This window comes from Rhinolophus sinicus, chromosome 1, assembly GCF_057876585.1.
Source record: "Rhinolophus sinicus isolate RSI-liver-muscle chromosome 1, RSI-T2T, whole genome shotgun sequence".
NCBI lineage: Eukaryota > Metazoa > Chordata > Mammalia > Chiroptera > Rhinolophidae > Rhinolophus > Rhinolophus sinicus.
Window position 1 is genome coordinate 198,699,492 of NC_142501.1, and position 12,357 is coordinate 198,711,848.

Below are 12,357 nucleotides of genomic sequence, written 5' to 3' on the forward strand. Positions count from 1 at the left end.
CTTGTTTGATTCCTCCCACAGTCCTGAGAGGTGGTCATTCTTCATTTCATCCCCATAATATAGATGAGAAAACTGAGGCTCAGAAAACGAACTGTTTTCCAGTTTCTCTCTAATTTCTGTTTGTTCTTGCTGAGGTGTAAGTTGTAGTTGTGGACAGGATTTTGGAATGTGACAGGTTTCGGTTTGAATTCTGCCTCTTGTCGGCTGTGTCTGCTGAGCCTTGCCTCTTGGAGAGATAGGATGGTCTTTCTGGAGTTCCCAAAACAGTGCCCGGCGCCCAGTAGGGGCTCAGTAAGTGATCCCTTCCTTCTTTCTTTTTCCTTTTCCCCTCACCTTCTCTTCCACTGTGTTTAATTTGAACAAGCTTCTAAAGGACTAAAAGTCCTTTCATAGTAATAGCTGACAGCTATGTGTCAGGCACTCTTCCAAGCATTAGTTAATTCTCCTGGCCCTTGAGGTCTGTACTATTTTTATTCCAATCCACAGATGAGGAAAGGAAGGCACAAGAAGGCTAAGTAATTTGTTTATAGTCTCACACCTTGCTACTAACCACCATGCCATCCTGCTTCCACTGTTTTGATGGTGGGAAATTTCAGGAGCTGACAGGACAGGGTAGCTGGATCCTACATACCTTCTGTGCTGTTCCCATCAAGGATAAATTCACTTTAAAATAATACATATCTTGACAACAGCATGGTGCCCTGGCAGCCACTGGGCGTGTAGGGGGGTGTGGAAGGGCAGGTATTAGTTTTCTGCTGCTGCTGTAACAAATTACCACAAACTTAGTGGCTTAAAACAACACTGATTTATTATTTTAAAGTTCTGGAGGTTCTAAGTCCTAAATGAGTCTGACTAGGCTAAAATCAGGGTGTTGCTACTTTCCTTCTGGAGACTCTAGGGGAGATTCCACTTCTTTCCCTTTTCCAGCTTCTAGAGGCCTCCTACATTCCATGGCTTGTGTCCCTTTATCTTCAAGCCCAGCAGCAACTTCCAATTTATAATTCTAACCTTCTCTTTATAAGGACCCTTGTGTCTGGGACCAGCCGGATAATCCAGAATATAAACTTCTCGTCTCAAGATAATGTAGTCACATCTACAAAGTCCCTTTTTCCCTGCAAAGTAACATATTCATAGGTTCTGGGATTAGAGCACGGGTATCATTGGGAACCCATTATTTTGCTTACCATTGTGGTGGGCAGGGTTTGAATCTTAGCTCTACTGTTTGTAGCCCTCGTGTCTCAGTTTCCTCCATAAAGTGAGAGGATGATGAGGCTGGTGGAAATACCTACCTCTTAGGATTGTAAATGTTAAAGGGAATCCGTGTTCCCTAAGTGCAATGCTCTTTGGCTGTGATGCAAAACCATGGTATGTGTAGCATCCATCTAGGCCCCTCCATGTCCTCCCCCATAGAACTTGGGAGAAATGAGAACCAACGCCAAATTATGCTCTGCTACTCATTATACTATGAGTAATAAATCCCTTTGTCTCTAACCTGGGAGTCTTGTGTCTCTTGCTAGCGTCACTATCCCAGAACCTGACAGAATGGTGGTGGTGAAGTATGAAGGGGGGGTGGGTGGTGTGATCTTATCTTGATCTCGATGGGCAAGAAAATACCACCTGATCTTGAAGTTACATGTTGAAGCTTTGGTGGTAAAAAAGAGCTGTTAACATGATTAATTAGGTGATTTAGGAAGCTTCCACTGGTAACTATAGGGCAGATGGGGAGAATTGTTAGGTTATCCGACATAAGAGGAGAGTGAAGGTGATTGTAATGTTGTCTATAATCTAATTACAATATTTTGACAGAGATACCATAATATGTAAATGTATGTGGGTTAGTTTTAATCTATACTCTAGAGACAGTTAACATTTTAAGTGTTCTAATCAGAACAATCCAGGGGGGATTGATTAGCACTTCAAATCAGAAGTCCAACCTCTTGAGGTAGTTACAAGTTCTCAGCTATTTTTATCTTGGATCAATACCAGAGGCTTTGCTAATTAGCATAATGGATGCTAGAAATTAGTTTTTTATTTGTGAAATCAGTTGTATTCCAGATGTGCAGAGGAGCTTGAAATATTATACAGAGACTCCTGCTCTTGCACGGACCGAGTTGAAGGACCCAGGGAGCCCTACAGTGTATGAGTTCTCAAACCTGGCTTCCCATTGCGATCACCTGGCAGGAAGCTTTAAAAAAATGCCTGGATTCTACCAGATTGACTTAATTGGTGTGCCCCACATTTAGCTGTTACTTATGAGCTGTGTGACCTTGACCCAGTTACTAGCCTGTGTGAGTCTCAGTTTCTTTATCTATAACGTGGGACTAATAATATACCTACCTCATCTGGTGGTTTTGAGGACTTAATGAGTTAATTCATGTTGAGTACTTAGAATGGTGCCTGGCAAGTAGGAAATTCTTCACTAAGTGTTAGCCATTATTATATTCTTATTCAGACTATTTTTATGATGATCTTTGGAAACGTTTCGAAGGCAGGATTATAGTGTCTATGTGGGGACAGAGCCAGGAGTGCAGTTTCCGGGCTCTCGGCCTCACATAGAAAGGTGCTGGCTCAGGTAGTAAATGGCCGTCAACTGTGATTGGATGGCCATCACCTGTGGCTAGTTGGCCATGAGCTGTAACCAGTGAGCCATTGGACACTAATATAACTGCTGTGGCTACGCTAGCAGAAAATGGGGGCTAGCAAGAAGATGGTGGCTGAGCTAGCAAGAGCGGATTGCAGTTAGCACGGTGGATTGCAGCTAGCAAGGGGAGTCGGTCAGTTGGCAGAAAAGCGGACAGCAGGTCACATGTCGTGTGAATCCAACCTCCAGTGAGACTAAGATGGTGGCTGGCAAGTGCAGATTGCAGTTAGCATGGCGGAGTGCGGGTTGCAGATTGCAGAGAAGTGGACAGCAGGTTGCAGACAGTGTGGCTCCTGCTTCCTGTGTCTCCAACCCAGCTGCGAGCAAGACTATAGTGGGATGACTCCCCTACCTATGGCTCCGTGGGTGTTCCTTTTTGGCCTCACCGTGTCCTGCTTCTTATGTGGGGAGCAGGAGCTGAGACTCCGCAGGCTGCCCTGCATGACAGTCTAGATGTTAGTTGGCTAAAACCTATAACTAGAATATTTGCCTTGAATGAAACTTTCAGGTGAGATGCTGTGGGAATTCCTGAAAAAGGAGCCCGACCTTGATCTCACTTCCAGAATAAGATGTAGGAAGTGCTTTAGTGCGAACTTGCTAGTAAATGTATACGTAGATGGCAGGACTCAGTCTGGAACTTGCTTTCAAAGCAACCTGGTGGGAAATTTGTGGAGTAGAGAACTTTGGCCTATGCCTACCTCTGGTTCAGGGGTTTTTATTACTATTTTAGGGCCTTGGACCCCTCTAGCAGTCTGGTGAAGCAGGATAATAGTTCTAACTGCATAACACAAAACAGTAGTATTATCGAGGAAATGAATTACATTAAAGTACAGTTATCAAAATATTAATGAACAAATTTGTTATAATAACATGTGACTTTATTGATACCTTAAATAGTAAGGTCTAGCAGTGGGTAGTGATAAGCATGCAAGACAGTTTAGGATACTTGCTAATAATTGTAATGTGACATGAAAAAAATCTATCTGTGATTTTTATTACTGACAAAATCACAAGCTCTCATACTACTGTGGTTTGTTGCACCATTCATAATTAAAAACAATGGTAAATTTCAGTTAAAGATTAATGGAAATAAAGATGTTATTTTTTTTTTTTCCTCATCCGAGTTCATGGACCTTCTTGAATTCCGTGACCCTCAGGTTAAAAACCCCTATTGGGAGGCTGCTAATAGCTGCCCAGATAATAGTTGGGTGTGAGCACATGGGCTTAGTTAGGTCAGACTGAAATGCCACACAATGGAAAGAAAAGGTGCCAAAGGAGGATTTATTTTCAGTTACTATTGCTATATAACAAAAAAACTTCAAAACTTAGTGGCTTAGAACAATGATTTGTGAATTTTCTCATGATTCTGTAGGTTACATGTTTGGCCAGGGCTCAGGTGGGCGATTCTCTACTTGGGGTCTCACTTGCAGTTTTTCATATGTCTCCATTCACTTGGGAGCAGGACGAGACCTGGCGCTCCCAGGCTGACATCTCATCCTATCTAGCAGTGAGCTTAGGCTGCCAGAACAAGATAACGTAGACTGAGGGGCTTAAATAATAGAAATTTATTTCTTCACAGTTCTGGAGGCTGGAAAGTCCAAGAAGTTTCTGGCAGCATTGATTTCTTGTGAGGGCTCTTGTTCTGGCTTGGAGACAGCTACCCTCCTATTCTGTGTTCAGTTGGACTTGCCTTGGTGCATGCACCTGGAGAGGGAGCCGGGGTCTCTCTCCTCTTCTAATAAGGAAACTAATGCTGTCAGATCAGGGCCCCTCCCTTATGACCTTACTTAACCTTATTTCCATAATTCCATCACATGGGGCATTAGGACTTCAATGTGAGTTTCGGGGGGACACAATTCAGCCTGTAGCATCCTCCCAGGCCTCTCAACATGCATAACCTCTGATCAGGCCACAGGCTTCCTTACAACATGGCATCGTTTTGGGCTCCAGAGAGACGAAGTACCACATGACAGTCCTCTTCAGGCCTGGGCTTAGAAATTCAGGAAGCTGCTTCCACAATCTTCTACTGATCAAAACAATTCAAAGGCCAGTCCAGATCCCAGGGGAGGGAAGACAGACACGGCCTCCTGATGTAAGGAGAGGCACCCAAGCACAGGGAGAGGAGGAATAGCTGGGGGCCATATCTGGAGTCTGTTTGTCACGGAGGCCTAACACGGCTGGTGACTGCTCAGACCCAGGGAGGAGGGATAGGGTAAGTCAAAGCTGCCACAGAGGTGTTCTTGCTCAGAACTTGCTTTTTTTTGTTCCTACACCAGACTTCCCCCGGGGTTCCCGACAGGCTCCAACCGAACCACCAAAAGCTATTCCTGAAGCTTGAGAGGTGTTAATCTAAATGAAAAAATGTGCCAATTTTATTGATACTCATTAAGAGACTTAATTATGCAGTGTGTCCTATACTGTCAATAATATAAGAGGTTGTTGCTTTACAAATGAGAATTAAGGGAACACTTTTCCCTTAATTCTCTCAGCATGTTTGGCTACTGCTGATATCTAAGCAGAGAGGATGCTCTCCCGCTTTGGGAACCTTCCCTGAGTCCTACCTCTCCCTCTAGTCAGAATCAGGTTGCTCTCCCTGGGCTCCTGTAAGCCCTACACTTGCCTGTTTGGGTGTCTTTAACAGCTTTATTGAGATATAATTCACATACTATCCATCACTTGCCTGTTCTACAACACTGGATTAGAATAATCTTTTATCTGCCACTGGCTCTCCCCTCGGCGACACATTGGACTCCGCTTGGGGACTTCAAAACTACTGCCAGCTGGGTCCCACCCCAAGAGATTCTGATTTAATGGGTCTGGACGGCATGGTACTTTTCAGAGCTCCCCAGGTGACCCTAATGTGCAGCCAGGGTCACCTTGAGGGCAGGGGTGCTATCTTACTGGTACAGAGTAGGTGGTTAATACAAAGTGAACAAGTGAACTAGTGCCCAGCCTTCCTTCTTGGGGAACTGGATCCTCTTCTTCCTTAGATTCCCAGCTGCGGGAGAAGATATTGAGGTTTTAGATTTTGTTTCTCCTTGCATCTGTAGATGAATTGGTAAAAATGAAATGCTTTTTTTTTTTTTTGGCCTTTTCCTCCCTCAAGAACAAAGCAGAGCTTGGAAACTTGGAATCTTGAAAGTATGTTTTTGCCCTTGGGGTAAAAGGCAGAGTTCTCTGTTTTTGAGAGCTTAGACTGGGAGCCTAAGTGCTGGAAGACGGATGAGGCATTGGGGGGCTAAGGTGGTGTTGAGGGTCAGGGAGCACCCTGAGTGTTAATAAAAGCTAACACCGATGCAGCACTTACTTTGTGCTAGGCCCTGCGCCAAGGGCTTTATATGAACTCATTTGTCCCTTTGCTACCACCCGATCCCATGAAGAAGATACAGTGACTACTGTTTTCATTCTATCGATGAGGAAACTGAGGCACTGAAGTGGGTGACCTCAAAGTGGCAACTGCTGGGAAGGAAGTTCCCAAAGACTGGAAGGGTATGGGTTTGGAAGGGTGGCAGGAGGTGGCACGGCCTGTCCCTTTGTTCCTTTGGTGTGGGTAGAACCTTGGAGGTGACATGCCAAACATGGTTTCTTGGGAAGCTCCCACTTGGAACAGCTGGAGGTTTCAGTCTCAGACAATGGGCTTGTCAGCATTGTCCAGTAAGAACCGGGCACGAAAGGGCGCTCCAAAAAAATTCTGGATTATTTATCAACCCCGGCCTTCCTCCACCCTACTCCCAAAAGGATCTTTCCCAAGAAAAGGACTCTGGTAGGAGATGGCTGGACTTGTATTTAATTTTACATTTAAGTATAATAATAAAGCAAGAATAAAATCCATACCCACTACAATGTGTGGGAGCGGGCTGAGGGTCATAGGATGCTGGCAGTTTTGCTTCTGGGCCTCTCCTCCTGCTTTGACCAAGTTCAAGGTCACTCCATCCCGAGGCTAGCTTCTGGAGCATGTTCCCAATCTCTACCTCTCCATGGCCCAGCTACCATGACATTCCCACCAGTTCCAGTGGCCTGGCCCCGCATGTCTCTTGCCTCAGCCTGTCTGATTGGTTTCTTTAGGGAGATTAAGAACCGAGCTCAATTTAACTCAGACCCGCACAACTCATTTATGCTCTATGCTCCTCAGCGCCAAACCTGCCTGAACAAATGCCAGTGAACCGTGGTTAACCCACGCCCCACCCCTCAAAAAAAAAAAAAAAAAAAAAAAGCCACATTCCTGTTACAGTTCTTGGCAGGTGCATGCTAGGAAGAAATCTATATTTGATTATTTATATTCGTGTTTGGTGTTGCTTAATAGGATTTAGAATGTTCTGAGGGAAAAGAGTGTTTGAAGACAGCAGCAGGTGGCTGGCCAAGGGCGGGGGCACGTCAAGGAATGGTCCTTCCTTGCCTTTAACAGACTCTGAGTGACCCCGATTATCATGCAGGGTCTCAACTGCTCCCCACACAAGAACGCAGGACATGGTGAGGCCAAAAAGGAACACCCACGGAGCCATGGATAGGGGAGTCATACCACTACAGTCTCCATGGCGGCTGGTTGAGACACAAAAGCAAACATCCGCCAGTACCCAACGAGGGGTCTTCCTGCACCCCCATCTCACTGGCAGCTGGGTGAGACACAGGGGGTAGGATCCACACAATCCGCAATCCGCTTGCTAACTGCACTTGCTAGCGGCAATCCGGGCTTGCTAGCGCAGCCACACAGCTGTATCAGTGCCCAATGGCTAACTGGTTACAGCTGACTGCCATCTACTACCCAAGCCAGCACCTTTCCACATGAAGCCAAGAGCTTGGAAACTGCTCTCTGGGGCTCTGATGGAGGGTGCAACAAACTACAAGTTAAAGAATTCCCGTGGGAAAGCGGCAAGTCCATCCTCACACCAGGAAGTCATAGTACCAGGAAGTGTTCATAAGAACAACAGGGAGTATCACTGTGTACTTAGCACTTAAACCTCAGGAGTGACAGTAACAGGAAGTTTGTAATAACATGTACCATCGTGTAGTAAGCGCGTCTGCTGCCTGCCAGACACTGCACTGGTTCCCACGCATTCTCTCCTCCATTCGCATTGCCACTATGGTACAGATGAGAAGACTAAGAACCAGAGAGGTTATTCTATGCACCTGAGACCACACAGGAGGGGCCCCGACATGAGCCTTAAGCTTGAGCCTGTTCGACGTGCTCTGCTTTTAGGAGATCTGCCGAAAGGCAGCTGGGAAGAAGCCAGAATAGACTAGTCAGTGCTTCTCAGCCTGGATGCACATTAAAATCAGCTGGGGAGCTTTTAAAACAGCACTGGTGCCCAGGCCCCACCCCGGAGTGGCTGACTTAATTGAATTGAGCTGCAGCCTGGGTATCGGTATCTTTTTAAAGCTCCCCAGGTGAATCTGATGTGCAGCCAAGGTTGAGAACTCCGGCTGGATGGTCTGGATGAAGACCTGAGGCGACCGAGACGGAGGTAAGACTCAGAGACAGAGGAAAGCCGGCGAGCATGTTGGGAGCGCATGGGGAAAGGACATCTGGGATTGTTACTACTTTATTCTTCATTCTTTTTGTTGATAAGTGACTCTGCATTCAAGTTAGACTTTAAGAACTTTAAAAACCACGGTTCCCTAGATAAAGCACAAAAAAGAGAGCAAGTTATCTAAAACCCTTCATTTTCTCGGGAACTTAGGCCCAGAACCAACCTGACTGCCATTTGATACAAACACCACTAATCATCCTCACCGTGTCCTGGAGCCAAATTACCCCAGACCTGGGGGTTAATGCAGACCTAATTTTTAACAAACTTATTTATTTTTTAAATCGTGGTAAAATATTCATAACATAAAATTTACCATTTTAACTATTTTTTAGTTCACAGGTCAGTGCCATTAAGTATATTCACATTGTTGTGTCACCACCACCACCATCCATCTCCAAAACATTTTTTTCATCTTGTGAAACTGAAACTCTATGCCTAGTAAACAATAACTCCCCATTCCTTCCTTCCCCAGCCCCTGGTAACCACCATTCTACTTTCTTTCTCTATGAATTTGGCTATAGCTAAGACCTAATCTTATGACTGATTACTTGTACCTATATCAGCTCAAATACAAATAACAATAGCCACTTTTGCATGAGCAATGAATTATACAGCCACCATGTCAGTAAGTTCTGTTGCATTGCTTCCATTATATAGATGCTCAGACAGTGTGGCAGGGACGATTCTGTGTGTTCATACAGGAGGACTCCCTTTTCTAGCCTCTGTGACAGTTAGGTGGGGCCATACTACTGGGCTTGGCCAATGGAAAATGGGCAGAATGATGCATATCATTTCCAGGCCTGGCCCGAAGACCCCCTGTACTGTCCACCGTACTCTCTTCCCCTTCCACAGTAACCACCGAAACCACATGTTTAACATGGCGGAGTCAAAAGATGGGAGGAGCCTGAATCCTTGAGTCTCTGCTTGGAGTAGAGCCACCAAGAATGGGTGCCCAACTTGCATCGAACTGGCACATGAGCAAGAAAACAAACTCAGCCATTGGGCATATTTGTTCCTGCAGCACAGCCTAGCCCATCCTAATGTACAGGGATTAAATAACACACCACGATCGCATAGCTAATAGTCACTGGAGTCAGGATGCAACCCTAGCTCTTTCTGATACCAAATTGTGTGGTCTTCTGAATTATACCTTACTACTATCAGGTTCTCTTGTATTGCTCCCAAACTATTTATCTGAGGTTAAATATGTGATCTGTTCTGTTGTTTTTTTTTTTTTTTTTAAAGAAAGTGCTTAATTTTGTAACAGAAGCTGATCATTTTAATGTCTCTCCATACCCAACCAGCCTTCTCTACATCATGCCTCATCTCAAAAGAAAAATAAAATTTCTCTTGCTGAGCTCCATCCCTCCAGTTGATAAAAATCCTGGCGGCCTCTGGCACTCAAGTCAGGCAGACGTTTAAACCTCCTCTTCTTCAAGAGACGCTTCTCCAGCAATTTATTTCCTGTCACTGCCTGTGTTTCTGCCTATGAAGGATGATATTTTGTTCACCTTTGGTGCCTTTACCCCATTGTATTTTGCAGTAAATGTCCCCAAACAATGCTTGCACTATCCATTAGGTAGGGCTGTCTTGACTGGCTGTCACTCAGCAAGTCTGCATTTTGCAGCATTTGGTCTAAAAATAATGTCGTTTCTTCTTAGCATATCACCCACCACTATCTCCTCTTGAGTGATTGTGTGTGCGCATTAAAAAAAAACGTTTCAACGCTATTTCTTCTCTATTTTCTATCAACACAGCACGTGCCGACAGAGGCAGAGCAAGCCAAGTGCTTGATAACCCTTTTAAAACTTTGAAGAGGAAGGTGTAGGAAAATGACCGGGTGCTAGCACATAAAACTGGGAACTTAGAAACAGAAAAGCAAAGCTGGATATCGAGCAGCAACAATACTAAGAAGAAAAAATTCCAGAAAACTTTTCACATTCTGAACTTAACAGGATAGCAAGTACTTCTCATCCAACCACTGAAATAGAGTAGGGAGGCTAGATTTAGCAAATAAAACCCATGCATTCACTGAGAGCCTCTTAGATGTTTGGTGCTGGGTTGTGTATGCGCCACAACTTATTTGCTGTGTGACTTTGGACAAGGTGTTAATCTCTCTGAGCATCACTTTCCTCGTCTGTGAAATGGAGCTAAAAACATTTACCTGTCAGGATTATTGGCAGAATGAATGAATTGCGTGCAAGACGCCTGGCGTGAACAAGGTGCTCTTCCTTTACTCAAATCACTTTTCCTGTGGTTAAGTGTTGGTTCTTAGCAAAGTCTGTCCTCTTGAAAACATGGAGCAGAAGAGGAAGTCTTGCTCAGAAGATGAGGTAGGAGGTCTGGAAGGACCAGGGGAGAAAATGACATCCGAAGGAGAAGCAGAGGACCCAGAAGAAACATTCCCTTTCCTTGAACTTTGCCTTGTATGGGAGGAGCTGGGTTTCCGTTTCAATGGCAGGTCCCCGCTGAGAAGGTACTTTCTGTTTTCTCCCACCATCCCCTTCTCTCTGATTTGCTGTCTGAATTTTTTTCCCCCAGAGGACCCAACCTGTAAATCAATTCAAGTCTTCAGAAAAAATTGTAAGCACCTACCACATGTATTAGGTAGAAGGTGGCAAGTAGAGGCAAATATAGGACTTAAATTTAAGGGATCAGAATCTTAGGATAGAAGGAAAGGTTCTGATTGTAGACCTTTGTGAACTGGGAGAAGTACTTCTGGAAGCAGGAGGAGCTATGTAGGGATTTGAAATTATACTATATAATGCTTTTATTCAACACATTTTTTGTTTGTTTGTTTGTTTGTTTTTTGTTGTTTTTTTTTGAATACCTGTTAGGTCCTGGTCCCTAGCATAGGGACCAGAGAAGTAGATGATTAAAACCCAGTTCCAATCTTGTAGTTGCTCATGGTCCACTAAACAAAGTGTTAAATACAATACAATGTGGCAAATACAATACATGGTACCACGGGAACATAGAGGAGGGTGAGCCAACTCAGACCTGTGGGAGTCAGGGAAGGCTTCCTGGAGGAGGTAATATTTGACTTAGGTCTCAAAGGAGAAGTGGGTGTTAAAGAAGGGGAAGAGACAAAGGAAAAAGACATTTCAGGTGGAAAATACAGCACATGCAAAGGCGTGGATCAGCTCTATAAGACCCACCCAATAATAGAAAACAACACCAAAAATAGTAGTAGCCAACATTTACTGACTACTCACTGTAAGGTAAAGCACTTTGCATGTATTATCTCATTTTACCCTCACAATAGTTCTTGGAGACAGGTGTTCTTTATTTTCCCATTCTCCAAATGAGGCAACTGAGTCATAGGGAGGTTGGGTAATTTGTCTACAGTCACTGAGGTTAAGTTCTGAGCTCAGACTCAACATGGTTTTTTCATTCCCAAAGCAAAACTCTTAAAACCTCTTTCATACCTCCGCTGAATCTGAATTTGGGGTGTTGAAGCTAAGAGCTCAGCATTCCTTAGTCATCTTTCTATACATTTGCTGTTCTCTCTTCTTTTTGACGTGGAAATCTGGCGCAATCCGAGCCCCAGAGGCTTGGTGTTACCAGGATCCTTGGGCTTCCTTGCTGCCCTCTCACTGCCCACTATTCCTGCCATCTATCTTCACAAAGCACCGAATCAGAGAAAAATTCTGGGAAAAACAAAATCGATGGCCGATGTCACCCCCGGGTCTTTAATGAAATTGCAACGATGCTTGATTCGTGGTGGCCTCCCCCTCTTTCCACCCCTGGCTCCCCAAGCACTTAGCCATCACTATCGATTCCTGGGCTGCTGGAGATGGGAGCCCATTAGGAGGAGTCACTGGAAGTCTGTTAATTTTCCTTCCATTGTGGGTTGATTTTTCGCTTGTTGACTTTCTTTATCTCATTTCCCTACTTGTTCTTTTAGAAATAAATAATATTGTCAAGCTGAAAAAGAAAATAAAAAAGACAAAAGAAGTGTGTTTGTCCTCGCTCTGCTCTGTATGAGAGGAAGCCAACCTACTCTGTTTCAATAGTTGGGTAAAAAGTACTTACTTCGCAGTCCTGTTAAATTCAGTGTGGAAAGTTTTCTGGCATTTGTCTTAGGATTTTTGCTGCACTATATCCAGCTTTCTGACTTCTGTTCACATCTATATATCAGGGTCTGTGGTCTTCCTTGCTGCCCTCTCACTGCCCAGTATTCCAGCT